Source organism: Nasonia vitripennis (assembly GCF_009193385.2).
Source record: "Nasonia vitripennis strain AsymCx chromosome 1 unlocalized genomic scaffold, Nvit_psr_1.1 chr1_random0007, whole genome shotgun sequence".
Taxonomy (NCBI): Eukaryota; Metazoa; Arthropoda; class Insecta; order Hymenoptera; family Pteromalidae; genus Nasonia; species Nasonia vitripennis.
Window position 1 is genome coordinate 1,139,598 of NW_022279594.1, and position 18,461 is coordinate 1,158,058.

The window sequence follows — 18,461 nt, forward strand, 5'->3', positions numbered from 1 at the left end:
CTCATATGAGATAATATTTTTTATTGATAATATTTTTACGCGGGAGTATATTGATGATTTTCAAAATTCTTTCAATTTTAATTATTTTACCGAAGGAGCACCCGTCATAATATCAAATCATATAATTTTCATGAAAAAATTTAAACCTTAATATTTTAAATACCATAGGGTTCACATAACCACATAAAATCATGAAATTTCTCAAAACATTCTGAACTTTAGTTAGCGAGTTATAAAGTTTAACAAAAATAGTCATTTTCAGCTGTACAGGGTATACAGGGCGAGAGACGAAGAAATTGAATCCTAATATCTTTTAAACTAAACGGTTTTATAGGCTGCAAAAAGAACATAGCCAAGGTGATCAAAAGATCGATATTTTCCCAAAATTTCAACTTAATTAAAGCCTTTTAACTCCCGTAATCGTACGGCATAGAAAACCCATTTTTTTCTTAGTTTTCGATTTTTAGCTCTAAAACTAGTTATCAAAGTGGTTTAAAATTTTTACAGCAAATAGATATTATCGTTCTTTATTGTCATACATTTTTTTCAAAATTTCTGACAGTTTAGTTTTGAAAATATTAATTTTTTTTATATCACTTTTTTTATCATAAAAATTTAATGAAACATTCAATCTGGAAAATCTTGCGGCAAAAGTAGGAAATTTTATGCTCTTTTGGATACACTTTTGTTGAATATATTGTATAAATTATTTTATCAAAAAAAGCAAAAATATTTTTTCAAAAGTCGAAAAATGGTTATAATATGGCCATAAAATGGTCAGAATCGAGGAAAACAAAAATTTTCCCGAATCCAGAATCAGAAAACATATATGCATGTCAAATTTTATTACGATCGGTCGCGTAAACTGAACGGTTTTATAAGCTGCAAAAAGAACCTAGCCGAGGTGAACAAAAGATCACGGTCGCGTGGTTTCAGAATCATAACGGTATACGTACACACACACACACACACACATCCATCCGCACGGACATTTAAAAACGCATGATTCGAACTTCAAACACCTTCAAATCCGCTTCCACGAACTTTTAGGGAATCTTAAAATTTTACTATTACAAAGCTTCCTCTAAGAGGAAGCAAAATTAACAATTCTACTCTTGAAAAATTCAAGTTTCGAGGATAAAAGTAAAAATAAAGATGATTCAAATAATGATGCCTAGAGTTCTCGGGAGCGCCGGATCGATTGTCGGTCCCGGCGTCTCCTTTTGTGATTTTCTCCTCTCACGTCAAGTCTCACCCCGTTAAATGGCGCCCAACTTAATTACCCACAGGCGTGGATAAGGAAGATTACGGCACACAGATACCTTAAGTATACTTTAATATAATAGTAGAAATATATATATATATATATATATATATATATATATATATATATATATATATATATATATACACGCACACACGCACACACACACATACACACACATATATATGGGACGTTCCACGTGAAACGCAACAAAGCTCTGCCCAAAATTCCTTTTGATCTAAAAATTTTTAAAAATATGGAAAATTTAGCATTTTTTATATACTTATCTAATTCTAAAAATTACCAAAATAAAAAAGAAATTTAGCTGTTTAGCTATAAAATTATGCTAAAAATAGTAGAGAACCGTAAAGAAGCATGCTTTACAAGATTTTACAGATTTCTACCCTTTTATATTTTATTTTTTTTACGTATTTCACATTTTGTGCAATCAAATATCTATTCTAATTTTTTATTTTTCTGCAGTTTATAACATTTTTAAAGTTTAAAATTTTTAAAATTTATCAAATTTAGAAATGTTATTAACTGCAAAACAATGTAAAAATATAATAATAAAAATAAATATAAAAAAAAAATGTAAAAAGCTGTAAAGCATAGTCTAAATACAAACAATCTTTTATAGTGATTAACTATTTTTATTAGCATTTCATAACAATTTACAGTGTACAACTTTATAACATTAAATAAACGTTTTATCAAATTAATAAAATTCAAAAAATGAGGACATTTATTTATCGTTTTTCCAATATTTCTTAAACTTTCATTTCAGCGTTTCAAAGTGTGGTATTAAAAGTTTTTAAAATGATTTTAGAACCGTTTCATGTTAGGGCTACATTAAAACATTCACTAAACATATTTATTATTTATTTTATCATTATTATTGCCAATAAGATATTATGTTTGCAGTATACTTAATACTATCAAAAATTGGTAATATTTTGATACTTGCTAATGAGAATTTTTATTGTAAAAAATATTAAAATATTGAATTATATTTTAATTTTAAATATTATTACATACAGTAAAGTTAGTTTATTTTACTTAATTTTTTTTTTCAAGAGATAAATAGCATTATCATTATTATTAAAAAAACGAATACAAGTTAAAATATAATTCCATAGCACCTGCACGTTCGGTCTCGCATCGCTTGTGGTAAACATATTTTTCTAATCAGAATTTTTATAATAAAAAATATAAAAATATTTCTTGTAACTAGTTAAGCACCACAGCCAGCTCGTAGCGGTATGAGTACCGCTGCGCCGCGCCGAAACAACGTAAAGTCGCGTGCACGATGATAAACACGTGCGAATTCGGCAATAGGCGCGAAAGAGATAGAGAGAGAGCGAGCGCGCGGGATAATCCTTCAGGTGCGCGCTCAGATAGCTCTCGGCCTTCGGAAGGCAAACACGCGACTTCGCTTATAGAAATCGAAAAGTTTCGTGATATCGTGTGCTGTGTTGTGTCCAGCGGATCAAAGCATACCTTGTGAATGAGTGAGACGCGGAGTCCGGGTGTTCCTGTCCTAGCCTAGCGGTCCAGCGCGGTGAAGTCTTGCGGCCTATCCAGGATTAGGAACGTCGTCGACGAGAGAGAGAAGGTTTGTGTGGCGCGCAGTGCATGGGAGAGAGTGCATGTGTGAGTGTATATCATCCATGCGAGGCCTCCGGTGCGCGCGACCTTCACGACGATACACGCGTGCAAGCGCGATTATTCTGGCGTCGCGGCGAGTAGCAAAGTTGTTGGCGACTCGCGTATTATTATTTCATTATTGTAACTTCACGTTTGTTTCGCGACTAGTAAATATAACCTTAGTCTTTTTATTTTACGTGATTTGTCGTCATTTCTAAACCTCGCTCGCTTATTTCCGATCCCTGTTCCTTCCTGCGTATACCGCCGCCTCGAGGGAACGCGATCCAGTCGTTTAACGAGTTATTCGTTGATCGAATTTACACCCCGTTACATTCTAAATTAAGTTACCTATTGTAGGAATTGCTTAACTATTATATTTAAAATATGTTTCGCATAAAACGTGTTTTATCAAACTATGATAATATTTTGATACTTCGTTGCTATGTATGTTTATTTGGAAATATAAGTTACAAAACCTTCTCATCGAAACAACTTCATCTGCTGTCCAATTGAACCAACAAAGATTCTAAACTTTAAAAATTATTCTAAGTTTATAATTTTTTAATGATATTGAGTTGTACTTGCTATCACTGTGTAAACGTTGCAGACGCTACTCTTGTCTTTGATATATTTTCTGACGGTAAAGTTTTAGTAAAAATTCTATCACACGTTGTTTTACCTAAAATTTTTTTAAAATATTTAAATCAAAGTTTAGATTATTATTCTCATTTATTCAATTTTGATTTCAAGTATACTTAAAATAATATTATTTTGTATACTGTTGTAGTCCAGAATCTTTCTCTATAGTTTAGTTTTGTTTCAAATTCTACAAAATTTATTAGCTGTTACTTTCCACATGGTATTTTTAATGACAGAAAAATTAGTTTGAAGCAGACACAATTAACTTTTAAACTGATATAGCTTTTGTATACTTGTCCATGATTAATTGAAGCATCTAATAGTATATAGTATACCAAGGGCGTAAAGTGGGCTTTTTTAGGCCGAGTGTGGATTTTGCAGTACGAGTCAAGGCGAGTTAGCCCGAGCCGAAGGCTTCGGCTCGGGCTAACTCGCCTTGACTCGTGCTGCAAAATCCACACTCGGCCTAAAAAAGCCCACTTAGCCCTTGGTGCACACCATATTTTATGTAACGCGCGGACGTATTTTCGCGTTTTTTCGTACGTGTTAAGAGGGACTGATGTGACTATTGTTTGACACGGCAACCGTGCTCTTGTCTTGTTCAAACATTATATAAAATAAATATATAATGCAAATTTATCAAAATCAACTTTTTTTTTAAATTACAAAAAAAAATTTGCGGGCAATAATGGCCTTTATTGCCCGCTAAAATAACTTTTTTGCCCGCCGGTCAAAAAAGAGTCACTTTAGTCCCTATTAATAGGTACGAAAAACGCGAAAATCGTTCGCGTGTTACATAAAATATTTATAATGTCTGAGTCTACTGCAAAGCATTCTTTTCCAACAGTTCATGTTGACAGATGTATTAATCCATTTAATATTAATGGACATAGAGGTAAAGGTCTTCGCAAAGTTTCAAAAAAACTTTTGTTAGATTATTCAGATATACTTGAAACAGCTATGATTTGTTCATCTTGTAGAAAGTCGTACTCTTCTGTAAATTTTAATTTATCGAATAACTCTCTAAATGAGCCGAGTGAGGAAGAAAATGAAAGACTACAAAATAAGAGGATTCGTCTATCGAGAGAAGCTCAACTAGAACAAATGTTGGATGGTCTGAAAAGTAAGTTATCTTCTTTACCTCCAAATGATCCATTGATAGTTTCTATTTTGACAATAGCACCTGAATGCTGGACATTACGCGATATTGAATCAGAGTTTAATGTCTCTTTAAGAATTGTTAAAAAGGCGAGAGATTTGAAAGATGAATTCGGTAGCCTGCCAACCATCACGTACCCGACGCGTTATCTCGTAATAAAGGAGAAGATGAAGAGTTAGTTAGCGCGTTCGACGTAATTACAGATGAGTGGTATCTTCAGCGACGGCGAGACGTAATAACGTCGTCAAAGAAATTTGGGGAGTGGAAAATCGAGGACGAGATGTTATACAGATACCGCCGCGACCCTTTGTTAGAGCCGATTACTCACCCGTCAGACGGTTGGCGTCTGGTGGTGCCGATAGAATATCGCCCCCGAGTTTTGAGTGACGCCCATCGCGAAGCCTCGTCCGGCCATTTAGGAGTAGAGAAGACTTATGATCGCGTCGCGAGGGAATATTACTGGCCGGGAGTGTGGCACGATGTAAACCATTATGTACAGGAGTGCGACGAATGCCAGCGATATAAAACTTCTCAGTTAGGAACGGCCGGTCAAATGGGGCAGAGAATCGTTGAGCGACCGTGGGCGGTAGTAGCTGAGACCTGATGGAATTTCCGACGAGTAAAAGCCAGTACAAATATCTGATAGTTTTCCAAGATCTATTCACGCGTTGGGTAGAATTAAAGCCAGTTAGGAAAGCGACGGGCCAAGCAGTAGCAAAGGCGTTCGAAGAATTGATCTTATTCCGTTGGGAAACCCCCGATTTTCTTCTAACGGACAACGGGAAAGAGTTCATAAACAAAACCCTGAAGGATACTGTGGAGGAGTATGGTGTCATCCACGTAACTACACCACCGTACCATCCCCAGGTGAATCCGGTAGAGCGAAGTAATAGAACATTAAAAACGATGATTGCGACGTTTGTAGGGAAAGATCACCGAAATTGGGATCAACACCTGCACGAATTTTGCCACGCGGTAAACACGGCAATGCAGTTGAGCACCCGGGTTTCGCCGGCGTTCCTAAATTATGGACGCCATCCCCAACCAGTGAAAAGTTTGCGCCGGGAAGTAGAAGTACGAGGTCCCAAAATCGAATTAGACCCTTCGGTCTGGATAGATCGGGTAAAATGGTTGGATGCGCTTCGTGATATCGTCCTGAAACATTTGGACGGGGCCTGGAGTAAGCAAGCCGCGGTGTACAACCAAGGGAAGCGGGTAGTAGAATTTGAGGTGGGTGATGTGGTACGTCGCAAGGTACATTCCCTCTCCAAAGGAGTTGAAGGAAAATGTAACAAATTAGACGCGAATTACAGCGAACCGTTCGTAATCCTCCAGAAGTTATCGCCACTAGTATACATCCTAGAGACGAAGGATAAGCGCCAGACTGCCAAAGTCCTCGTGAGCGAGTTATGTCGATACGTGCCTCCGCGAAATCGTACCGCGAATACTTAGCGCCCACACTGGAGGTATGTTGTGTTGTCTCTGTGTTGTGCCATAGCGTCGTGAAGTCTGGTGACGGGTTTGCAATGACTTACTGACTCCATACTAATGGACGTTAAATTCCCCAGTAATTAAACATGAAGACCGAATCCTGGGCCGACCATATCGCCGAGATCGAGGAGGAGTGCGAGAAGGAGTTGCGCGCGATCGAACTGCAGCGGGAGAAGCGGCGTCAGCGTCGCCCGGTTATGGGCATGACCCGGACGGCGGAGATTTGGGCCCGCCGGAGCCCCGCCTGCGCTAGCGCCAGCTCTTGGGAGGAGGAGGAGCGCTGGAGTACAGGGGTCACTGACACCCGGATCCCTCGAAAGGCGATGACGGGCGCCCCTGGCCCCCTGTCCCTCACGGAGGAGGAGATTGCGGCTTACCAGAAAGAGGGGATTCCGGTGGAGGGAGAAGCTTCCGCTCTAGTGCAGTCGTGCCGCCGTCGATGAGTTGGAGGCCTTGGTTGGCGACGACAATGACCTCACCATCGTTATCTCCAATGAGAGGGCGGAAGCAGTGGGGAAGTATCCTCGACTTCGAGGTCCCAACGGCAAGAGGTGTAAATACAATCCGTTGCGCCACCTCGAGTTGGAGGACGTTGAGTCGGTGGTGGCCGAACCGGCTCGTCACCGTGACCACTCCCCCCGGGTCCACCGATCCGTCGGGAAGCCGTAGAGGTACGTATTCCACTAAATTAGCACCACGGGACCCTGTTGACGGTTCGCGACGTTTCAGGTGTATATCCCATTTTACCAGCCGCCTCCCGCGCCGAGAAACGCACCGCTCATGCCCCGTCTGGAGATTCCGGGCGCCGAGAGTGACTCGAGCGGGAGTCCTAGCACGGGCGCGGTGCCCCGTCGCTATGGTGGTACGACAAATACCGGCTCCCGTTCGCATTCGCGCTCATCGCGCCGGAGATCCGCGGTATGGCTCGACGGAGTCATATTCGGAGGGTTGACTCCCATCGCGACGGACCAAACTGTTGACCCGCCTCCCCGGACGTGCTTTAATTGCTGGCAGCCGGGACACCGTCGGACAGAATGCCGGGCGCGGCCGACCCGTTTCTGTTTTAATTGTGGCCGGCAGGAAACGGACTTGGCGAACTGTCCGCGGTGTCGTGACGCCCACGTCATCTATTTGTGCCGCCAGAGATTTCGCACGAGGAGACGGGGAGATCCCGAAGGAGACGCCGGGAGGCCCGGTACCTGGGAACACCCAGCCCGTGGTCCCCAGATTGACGCGCCACCACCATCATATGAGGAGGTAATGGGCGGTAGAGAACCGCCCCACCGTCCCGCTCCTCGCATGCTGCCGCCCAGGATGGACCGGGAAACGGGTCAATCCCACAATCAGCTGCCGCACCTCTGGAGGGAGGCCCTCCACAACATCGCTACGGCTCCGCCGGAGGTCCTGGCGTTGCTCAGGTCGCACCTGAGTAACGTCTAGGGGTTCCTCCTTGGGTTTCTTTTTCTTTTTTTTTTTGGTATAGAATAAAGAGCTCCAATTAAATGGAACCAGGAGAAAAGCTTTTTGTTCGTCCCTGTATAAAAACCGTAGTGCCTCAAATCGTGGACGGTTTGCCAAATACTAGCGCCAGTTGATGGTCGTGTTTTAGCGTCGTGCCGTTCCGTTCCCCGGTGTCGTAGAGTTGGAGCCGGAAACATGTTAACGGGACTTAATCTTCGCGGCAAACTTTCAGGATGCAGGGTTGGCAGGCGACTATGCCGTACGATGGCGCCGCCGCGTTCTGCCATGTGTTGTCGGGCTGCTGTACCGACACAGCCGTCGCGCACCTGCTCCTGCACCCACCAGGAGGCTTCGCGTCGTCCTCGAGGAGACGGGGAGATACGCGCGCGATAGCCACGAGGCCGCAACTGGCCGTTGCGCATCCTCGCCGCGCATCTCGGTCAGTATTCGGGCGAATAGGTGAGCGCCGGCCGCGAGCACATGATAGCCGAGAGAAGGTATAGCCGCGGAGAGAGAGAACGCGCGCGTGAGTCTCGGCGCGAGAGAGAGCTGCGCGGTTGACACGAGTACCGCAGGCGTAAAGGCGCGTCGACACTCGCGAGCGCCGTTGCAAAATATGGCGCGTTGCCACTAGCTGTTTTCATATTATTCGTTATCTTTTATTTTTTTGTTATCGTCGCGAATGACCGCCTTAGGTGGCGTCAGAAGGAGACAATAGCGCCAATTCGTAATTCTTGTTTAGCAGCTCAAAATACATGAACATAGTCGTTGCTTAGAATTTTTCTAAGCCCCTGTGATTTCTGACAGCTTGATTATTTCGTAAAGTAGTAATTTTTTAAGGTTAGGGAACGCGTAGCTCCGTCTGGGAACAAAATTTTAAAAAACGCCCCTCACTAATTGAAAGTACATAAAAATGCTAAATTTTGAATATTTTTAAAAATTTTTAGATCAAAAGGAATTTCGGGCAGAGCTTTGTTACATTTGACGTGGAACGTCCCACACACACACACATAAATAAATAAATAAATATATATATATTTATTTATTTATGTATGTTCATTATATATATATATATATATATATATATATATAATGAACAAATAAATCATCTCATATTTTAGATTGGCAACATGTAAATAGTGCGCTTTGAATTATAAATAATAATAAAAAAATAAAATATGACAGTTGTTGAGAAAAGATGTGAATGGCTTTACTCCACACAGGTACATTAAGCACTTAAATATAATAGTTGAAGTTGAAGTTGATAGTAGATAATTATATTACTATTTAAAATATATTATTTATATCAGTCAGGTTAGTTTTTTAAATCGTAATCAAACATTATTTATATCGTTTTACTGCACTGAGAGAAATGTGGACTTGGATTAACCGGAAACTCCAGCAGTTTTTACCGGAGCGCTCAAGCAAATGGTTTAAGGTTGAATCTGCCTTAGCACTACGGCAGTTTTTACCTGGCAGTAAGCATAAGTATAAAAATTGAATATTTAATAAGTGATTCATTGTTTTGGCATGAACATTGGTTTACAAGTCCTCAGAGTACAGTTTATCGTATTTGTAAATTTTCATGATCCCAAAGCAGAAGGTTTGCTTAACTCTGACGAGCTTACGGCAACATTGGGTTTTAAGGGCAATGCAGGTCTACGGCTTTCAGATAAGTCAAGAGACTTTACAGGTATGTCACATTTTACTCTGAAGGCTTGTAAACCAATATTCGTGGCTGAACAATGCATTGATTTATAATTATTTAAATTTTGTGCTTCAGCATAAGTATACAAATTTTGAGGTTAATAGGTTAGGTTGTACATATTGCAATACTTATTCTCAAACCTTTCGCAAAACTTTTACAAATTCCACGAAACCAATAGGTCCGATATGAATTTGTCACTCATTGTAATATGATATGCTAAAAAACATAAACATATAAGTAAAACCTCACGTGTTAGACGCAGCTGATATAGCGCAGGAAGGAGCCAAGCTTGGACTACTGCAAACTCTGGTAGAATCTGCCTGAGTACACCGCTAAATCAGCTGTGGTCGTCCAAGGCTAATACCACAGAAAAATGTACGGCTATTCTAACTCTACATTTCTCTCAGTGTGAATTACCGTGTTCAAAACCTTAATGTACTATATATTTTTGATGCATATGCAAAAAAAAGTCATCAAAATTATTGCGTTTCCATCACTTTTATTAGATAGGATAAAGTTCTTAATTTTTGGTCCTCTTTTGTCCATTCCTACCCTAGTGGAAAAACTGTAACTTTTTGTTGGATTTCGGACCTTTTTTCTCCTACGTTTTTGTACACTTTCTTACATTTTTGGATTTGTTAACTTTTTTTACATTTTATTACATTTTATTACATATGTTATTTTACCGCCTAATATAGTCAATATATTTTTTAATTATTAATTTTATAATAAAATGTAACAATGCATAATAAATTGTAAAAAAAAGTAAAAGGATGTAAGCAGAAGTAAGAAAAAAAGTCGCCATTTTCGTATATAATATTACGCTTACAGACAATTTTTTACATTTTGTTATACTTTTTTTACGTATTGTTACATTTGTTATTTCAAAGAAGAGACCCCCATGAAATCCTGGATCAATGGATTTGTAATAAATTGTAATAAAACGTAACAAAATGTAATAAAATGTAGCAAACTGTGATAAAACATAATAAAGGTCCGAAATCCAACAAAAACTTAAAAAATGGTACGATTTGTTACATTTGCTTATATTTTATTACACTTGATTACATTTTTTATGTCTACTAGGGTATTATGTACAGGCAAATTGTTTGCCTGCGTGAAGGTATATTAATTATTATTATGGATTAAATAAATAAATGAATAAATAAATAAATAAATATCATTAACATTAAATTTCATATAAATGCATATTGGTAGCTTTTAGCTTTAATAAAAATAGTCGGAAATCTGAGTGCGTTCACACACTATTGATGTAAAGTAATCAATTACATCTTTTTCGAAAAATTTTTAATTTTGCTGCCTGCTGAGCACTAACATAGTAACTATAATTATCTAATTCTTAACATGTATTTTTAACATAGAATATAATAAAAAATAAATTATGTATTACATTCAAATTCGCGTGTTCCTCAATCAACAAACCATACTTCCCTACTGAAAAAAGCAGATGACAATCAACTGATTATTAGCTGATAATCAGCTGATAATCATGCCAAAATGTCAGCTAATTATCAGGTGATATCAGCTTAATATTTTTATTTAAGCTGATAGTTACAAATATGCGTTTATATGAGATAAAATACTAATGATAATCATCAAAAATTTGTTAACCTTAAGTATATTTTTTCGAAGTTGTTTTAAATTAATAAAATTTATAAAATTCACATAATAAGGGCCAATACGGTTTTACCATCCAGATGACTTCGAAAAAATATACTAAAGGTTAAAAAATTTTTGATGATTATCACCTGATAATCAGCCGATTGTGATTAGCATTTTATCTCATATAAACGCATATTTGTAAGTATCAGCTTAAATAAAAATATTAAGCTGACATCACCTGATAATCAGCTAACGTTTAGGCATGATTATCAGCAGATTATCAGCTAATATTCAGTTGATTGTTATCTGCTTTTTTTCAGTAGGGTTGGCTGAATGTCAGCGAGTGGAATGAAATAAACACATTAAGGGGATATTAGACCCAATGTGACGAATTATGACATTTCAAATCATAGTTTACATTGTTTGTTTACCATATACTTTTTACCATCAATATTTAAATTGACGAGAACTTGAAAAGCGCGCCGTGAGTGTCCTAACCTTGAAGACAGTTAGACTTCCTGACTTAAATGCATGCGCACTACATAAGCCAATCATACAACGTCCATCTTGACTTTACAAAATCCAGTCATGACCTGTTTTAGATGGGGATAATTGTTTGCTATTATGTAAGTTATTGCAGGACAGAGTGTTTATTGATTCAATTATTAAAAATTTTTGTTTTATTCAATAATGCTTATGAAAATGATAGTCATTTTACGGATATCACTGTCTTTACTTTGTGTCATAGTTTTCATAATTTGCGAAAATTACGCATTAATATATACAAAAAATCTTAGTTACTACAAATTATTGTAATAGTGACCACTGAACAATGCAATTCGACAGTATAAGCATTATTAATGATTTATGATCTAAACAATTTCTAAGGTTAGGTAACACATAAAGGTTGTAGATATTTTAAATATCCCGTAGTGGAAATAAAAAATGTAATAAAATATAAGAAAATGTAACAAATCGTACCATTTTGTACGTTTTTGTTGGATTTCAAAACTTTTTTATGTTTCATTACAGTTTGCTACTTTTTATTCCATTTTGTTACATTTTATTACAATGTATTACAAATCCATTGATCCAGGATTTCATGTGGGTCTCTTCTTTGAAACGGCAAATGTAACAATATGTAAAAAAGTATAACAAAATGTAAAAAATTGTCTGTAAGCGTAATATTATATAAGAAAATGGCGACTTTTTTTCTTACTTCTGCTTACATCCTTTTACATTTTCTTACAATATCTTATGCATTGTTACATTTTATTATAAAATTAATAATTAAAAAATATATTGACTATATTAGGCGGTAAAATAACATATGTAATAAAATGTAATGAAATGTAATAAAATGTAAAAAAAGTTAACAAATCCAAAAATGTAAGAAAGTGTACAAAAATGTAGGAGAAAAAAGATCCGAAATCCAACAAAAAGGTACAGTTTCTTACATTTTCTTACCTTTTTCTACGTTTTATTACAATTTATTACAATTTATTACATTTTTTTTCCACTAGGGTACAACTATTTTTAGCATGACAATTATTTTTTTAAATGCTTTGATGTAGAACAAATCTTCAAAAATGGTTTTTAAGGGGATGTGAGAGCTAAAAACACTGTTTTTCTAGTCCATATAACTTTTTAAATAAAGTAGGTAAAGAAAAAGCAAGACCAGAGCGCAATAGTGTTTTATTCAAAGAATCTTTATACCACAAAAATTGTGGACTGGACGCTTAGTTGTTCATTAAGTTTTGAAATACTTTTCAACGCCAACCTTAAAACTAAATAGTACCTTAATTTTATCAATAAACTTTTTATTATTTGAATTTACATCAATATAAACAGTACAGATCCCATTCTATCATTCTGCCAAATGAAAAAGTTAATTAGACTTTTATTTTTGGATGTTGTTATTTGCACCAAGATTCACATAATTATGTGACTTAAAGGGTAGCTTTTTGCTCGCATTTTTAAAGTCACGTAAATTTTCCCGACAACTTGAGGTCACGTAAATTTTCCAAAAAAATCTTAGTCACGTAAAAGCTCCAAAACACGTAGATTTTTTTTAAAGCCACGTAAAGTTTCTAGTCACGTAAATTAAGAAAACACAAAGTTGTTAATTCCGATTCAACGTTTGGCCATTTTTCTATTGCGAAGAGATGCCTGAGTGGGTATGATTGCTTTAGCACATTTGAGTGAAAAGATCAATATGTTAAAGCAACAGTACACAGATTTACTTTTTGCAGATGCAAAGTAAATTACAAGTCACTATTAATTGATTTTCTTGTTCAGATGTGCTTAAGCAATCATACCCACTCAGGCACACTCTTTGCAAACATACTCCAGAAAAATGGCCAAACATTGAATTGAAACAACTTTGTATTTTCTTAATTTACGTGACTGTAAGCTTTATGTGACTGTAAACAAAATTTACGTGTCTTGGAGCTTTTACGGACTCTAAGATTTTTCCTGAAAATTTATGTGACTCTAAGAATGCGACCAAAAAGCTACCCTTAGTCATGTAAAGTCACATAATTATGTGAATCTTGGTGCAAATAATCATTACGTTTATTTTTTTTTTTGCATTTGACATGCAGAATATCTCATGGCATATTATGGAAGCTTTGGCTCCCAATCCCCTTAAGGCAGACCGTCCAAAAAATAAATTACTAGATATCCAAATAAAACTTTTTGCAGGCTATTTAAAAGCATTAAATATACCTTGTTCAAAAAATTTAGACCCTGTTACCAACCAATATTTCGAAAAAAAGTTAGTTGAAAATTCTTATTTTAACATAGGGCTTATAGGAGTCGTATAAATAAACAGATTAATATTCGGATTAGTTTGCACAAGCGTTACGGATCAAACAGAAAAACTAGGATTTAAAAGAATGAATTTCAGACATTCCAATGAACCAAAGATAAATATGGGAAGCTGAATTTATTAGAAAATTATTTGATGTCAAAATGAAAAAGTGCCACTTTCCTAACTTATGAGCGTGACTCCCAAGTCATACGTGCATCCAAATGTAATTTATTTGTTGATAAAAATATAACTTAACATATTATATCAATAACAAATTACATAAAAGTTAATAAAAAACCGTTATAAATATTACTCAATTACTTGAAACAATATGCTTACAACTTTTTTGCACACTCTCAGTTGAGTAGGGATTCGTCAGCAGTCTACCTTAAGAATGAAAACTATTTTTTTGTAATAAATAGAAAAACAATATCATTAAATGGATTACAAACTATTGTTAAATATTGCTTAATACAATTTAGATAACAAAATGCAATGTCGAATTATAATATAAATTCCTAGTTGACATCATTTTCAAATTCATCTGCATGGTTTATTTTTGCAAGAGAAAATTGATATGTAATTGTATTATATTGATATTATATGTGTATATATATATATAGTTGTGACCAAACCTACGCACACACACACAGACTTGCAAAAGTATTGTTTGTAATTATAAAAGTTTAATTATGAGTTAATTTAGTAATTTTATTGTTACTTTAAATAATAAAGGATGAGAATTTAGGAAATTTTGGATTTTTATTTCTAAATCTTATGAAATAAAGCACTTACGGGATGTAAACAGCACTGAAAATATTTGAACGATACAAACATACTGAATAAATAGAACTTATCAGATTAAACACATTACTGAATGTAGCTTTGTAAATAAAATTATAAAATATATTTTAAAACTCGAAACGCGCCAAAATTAATACAAGTTTATTAATTTAGAAATGATAGAACCATGAATAAGTAAAATCAACAAATCGCTCTTGTAGTTTTTTATTTATTGTATAATATTGTATATAGTATAATAATAATAATAAAATTGTATAAACAGCATTTCACGTGCACGTACACTATACACTGTAGAACAGTATGCACACAATTAGTCGATCAAACGAACTTACCTAAGTGAAGTTCGATCGTAATTCTACAATGTCCTCGCTCGACAGTGCTGGGGTCATGATTATTCGGAAGGACGCTCAAATGCCATCTTCAGGGAGCATCGCGTTAAGAGCGATCTGCTTTGTCCCCTGAAGTCAGCCATCGGGCGACCCTGCATCAATTCGAAAATGTTCGAATTACCACATTACCGGTGGCTGTGCCAATGCGAATGAGAAAATGTCATGCTCAAACTAAAAAACAAGAACCCTAAGCACTAAATCAAATTTCTCAAAACTTAAATATAAAACGTAAATACTAATATCCCTACTGAAAAAAAGCAGATGACAATCAGCTGATTATTATCTGCTTTTTTTTCAGAAGAGATATTGGTATTCACGTTTTATATTTAAGTTTTGAGAAACTAGATTTAGTGCTTAGGGTTCTTGTTTGTTAGTTTGAGATTGATATTTTCTTATTCATCGGCGCAGATACCGGTAATTTGAACATTTTCGAATTGATGCAGGGTCGCCCGATGGCTGACTTCAGGGGACAAAACAGATCGCTATTACCGCGATACCCCCTGAATTTGGCATTTGAGCGACCCTCCGAATAATCGTGATCCCAGCACAGGGATGGCGACCGGAAGTGCAGAAAACGCACCAAGCGGCTCACTTCAGACCGCGCGGAGTAGAAAATAAATGTCTATAGTCCGTAGTGCGAGAGCTGCTCTTCTGCAGTGTGTTCTGCTACGCGCACGTAAACAGAGCAGACAGCAGTGTAACATCGTCAGGGATCGTGAACTAGATCTTAGAGGTGTCTATTTTATCTATTATGCAAGAGGATGGGCGAATTAAATTATTCTGATTTGAACTACCGTGGCAATCACGATATGTCCTGGGAAGGTGCAGCTAATTATCCGTCAGTCTAACGCGGCCGCGAGTTTTTACGAGCCCTGGACATACCAAACAAACATCCCTTCGTCGAGGACAGTCCATCTCACGACAATGGTAAGATCTGTCAATTGTATTTTATTGTTTTCTTTTTATTTTTCAATGCCAAGGAAGTTGTTGACTAACGTTTTATTTATTACAGATCAGGTGGTCAAACATTATATAGGTCGAGCAAGTGGCAGAAGTTCAGAAGTTCCAACTGCAAACTCAGTTTGGCAATGGTCAACCACCCTCTTCCCAGAGTATCGCCTTTCCGGCTAACGTACACGTCAATCAGAGTGATTCAACAACAACAGCAACAACAGGGCAATGGACAACCGCCTGCTTCCCAGAATATCACTTTCCCTGACAATGTACATGTCAATCAGAGTAGACTGATTCAACATCAGCATCAGCGAGGTAATTTCATCAGCTTGGCCCAGACTAACTCCATGCTGACCCACGGCTTTAATCTTACTCCTCCGAGTCAGCAACCCCAGCAGCAGCCGATTGGTAAGTTATTGAGTTAACGTTGTATGTTTATGAGAGAAATTTTCTTATTTTTATTATTTCCACAACAGGTCAGAATATGACATTAAACATGCAGCAAAACCCTCTTGATATGCATTCTCAAAATTTGCAGAAATGCAAGATATGAAAATACAAGCTATGTCAATTTCCATGTGCACAACTGGTATAATTTGTTATCCTTTTGAAACTGTTATACAACGGTTGCACCTGCAGGTTACACGAACTGGATCTTATCGGTGAGTAAATATTGGGTTATCCAAAGATTTTACTGATAATCTATTGAAATTACCTATATTATGCATTTCTTTCCTTTTTTTGCATTCATTCTAATTATTCATGTTTACAATTGTTCCAGGATATAAAATACAAGCGATAGGGTATGAGATTTACAAAGTACATCTGCAAATCTTGCTCTATTATCCATTTCTACATTTCAACGAGCTTTGAAAGATCTCAATCAATCAATAAGAGTAAGTGCTTTGAGAGTCCACTCTGATACTAATCAGGGTGCACATGATAATTCTGATTGTTTCTTGTTGTTCCAATCGAAATAAATGACTGTCAAGACTTGCAAGAATCTCTCCCTTATTCTATAAGTAGTAATGCAAAACCAAACGTATCATTGACAGGAATAGTTGGTTTTACGGATACCAGAAGTATTTTGCAATCATTTCATGTACTGAAGTATATAACTGACAATCATTTAGAAGATTACGACTATTACTTTTTGGTAAAAGATACTAGTTACATTAATGCCAGAAAATTAATTGAAATTGTGAATCAAATTAGTGTAAGCCAAGATGTGCATCTTGGTATTAGCAGTGATGATGACGCATATTGCTCTCTAGGTAATTTTTAATATAATATTTGTTTTTAATGATGATAACTTTACATCTTTTGGTATTTTTGACTTTTCAGATGGTGGTATAATACTGAGTAATTCTGTAATAAAAAAGTTAAAAAATAATTTAGATTGGTGCGTAAAAACAACATTCTCTTCTTCTGATGATGTTAACTTTGGGAGATGCATATTACATTCAGCATCAGTCCCTTGTACACACAAAGCTCAAGAACAGATATATTTTTCAACAAAGTTGAACGTTACATTTGATTATTAAAATGACTTCAAAAAATTATGCACCGATGAGGACTTTCAGAAGTCCATCACAATATATCCTATATATAATCATTTGGTGATTTACAAGATAAATACTCATTTTGCAGAAGTATGCTGCCATTATTTATTTACTTACTCTCCATGTACATGATACATTTTCTAAGTTAGTAATAATTTATTTTTGTTCTAGATGGAACTTCTTAAAGTGGAAAAAGAAATAGACAACTTGCGCAAAGAGATAGTAAAAACCACAAGTTTTACTCCAAAAAATCAACAAGATCTTAGTTGGCCAATTGGTAATCAACCAGGAAGTAATGCTATGAATCGATTTGATATCTTAATATGGACATATTTTAATATGACTCATGTATTTCTTGATAATGACTTTGGCTAATAGCAATGTAACTATATTTTGCGTTTAAAAATACCGAAATTGATGATGATTATATTCATTATCTGCAAAATACATTATGTTGAAAAAAGAAAATAAGTTCTTTACTGGTATAAAAAATTATCCCCATCATTTTATATAAGTAAAACTTTATTGTAAAACTTTATAGAGTTTAGGCATTCAAGTATAGAGGTATTATTAGAATTACTTAGACTTGTTAAAATCTTCCCCTACTGAAAATCATCACGTGATAATCATATAATAATTCCATGATAATCATCTGATTATCATACAATGTTTTTGTGATTATCACATGTTAATTATAAGATAATCATAGGTTTATTTTGTGATTATTATATGATAAATCATGTGAGATTTTCGACAGTTTTCTCACAAGATATTCATGTGATTATTTTGTGATAATCATGTGATAATCGCATGATAAATACGTGATAATCATGCTATAATCATTCGGTAAATATGTGATGCCAACAAAGTTATTTAAAAAACATTGCTAAAATAATTCATTTTTGTTCAACATTTTTAGGTGAAAAATTAATATTCATAATGATATTA

At 35.9% G+C, this 18,461-nt stretch overlaps 1 protein-coding gene and 1 long non-coding RNA gene across 12 annotated transcripts in view; one reads left to right on the forward strand and one right to left on the reverse strand.

Annotated features, from left to right (window-relative positions):
- The window catches only part of LOC100119562 (zinc finger protein 160), a 153,044-nt gene extending 138,040 nt beyond the window's left edge, over positions 1 to 15,004 (reverse strand). The window contains exon 1 of one of the 8 annotated variants that reach the window (XM_031932612.1): positions 14,600 to 15,004. The gene's annotated coding sequence lies outside the window, so the exon portion shown is untranslated. Of the gene's footprint in view, positions 1 to 5,187; positions 5,192 to 11,423; positions 11,528 to 14,143; positions 14,268 to 14,599 lie in introns of those variants that run through there. The other 7 variants (XM_032601363.1, XM_031932590.2, XM_032601361.1 and 4 more) reach the window with 7 other exon arrangements.
- LOC100114049 lies at positions 11,318 to 17,977 on the forward strand. Of its 4 annotated transcripts, none has more exons than XR_001729471.3 (7): positions 11,318 to 11,618; positions 15,626 to 15,924; positions 16,010 to 16,359; positions 16,428 to 16,613; positions 16,733 to 17,225; positions 17,296 to 17,603; positions 17,685 to 17,977. It is a non-coding gene; the product is annotated as an uncharacterized LOC100114049 (long non-coding RNA). The 4 variants fall into 4 exon arrangements; XR_004228017.2 differs by having other exon boundaries at positions 11,553 to 11,618; positions 15,633 to 15,924; XR_004228018.2 differs by lacking the exon at positions 11,318 to 11,618 and having other exon boundaries at positions 15,517 to 15,924; positions 16,733 to 16,847; positions 17,007 to 17,225.
- The last annotated feature ends 484 nt before the right edge of the window (positions 17,978 to 18,461 follow it).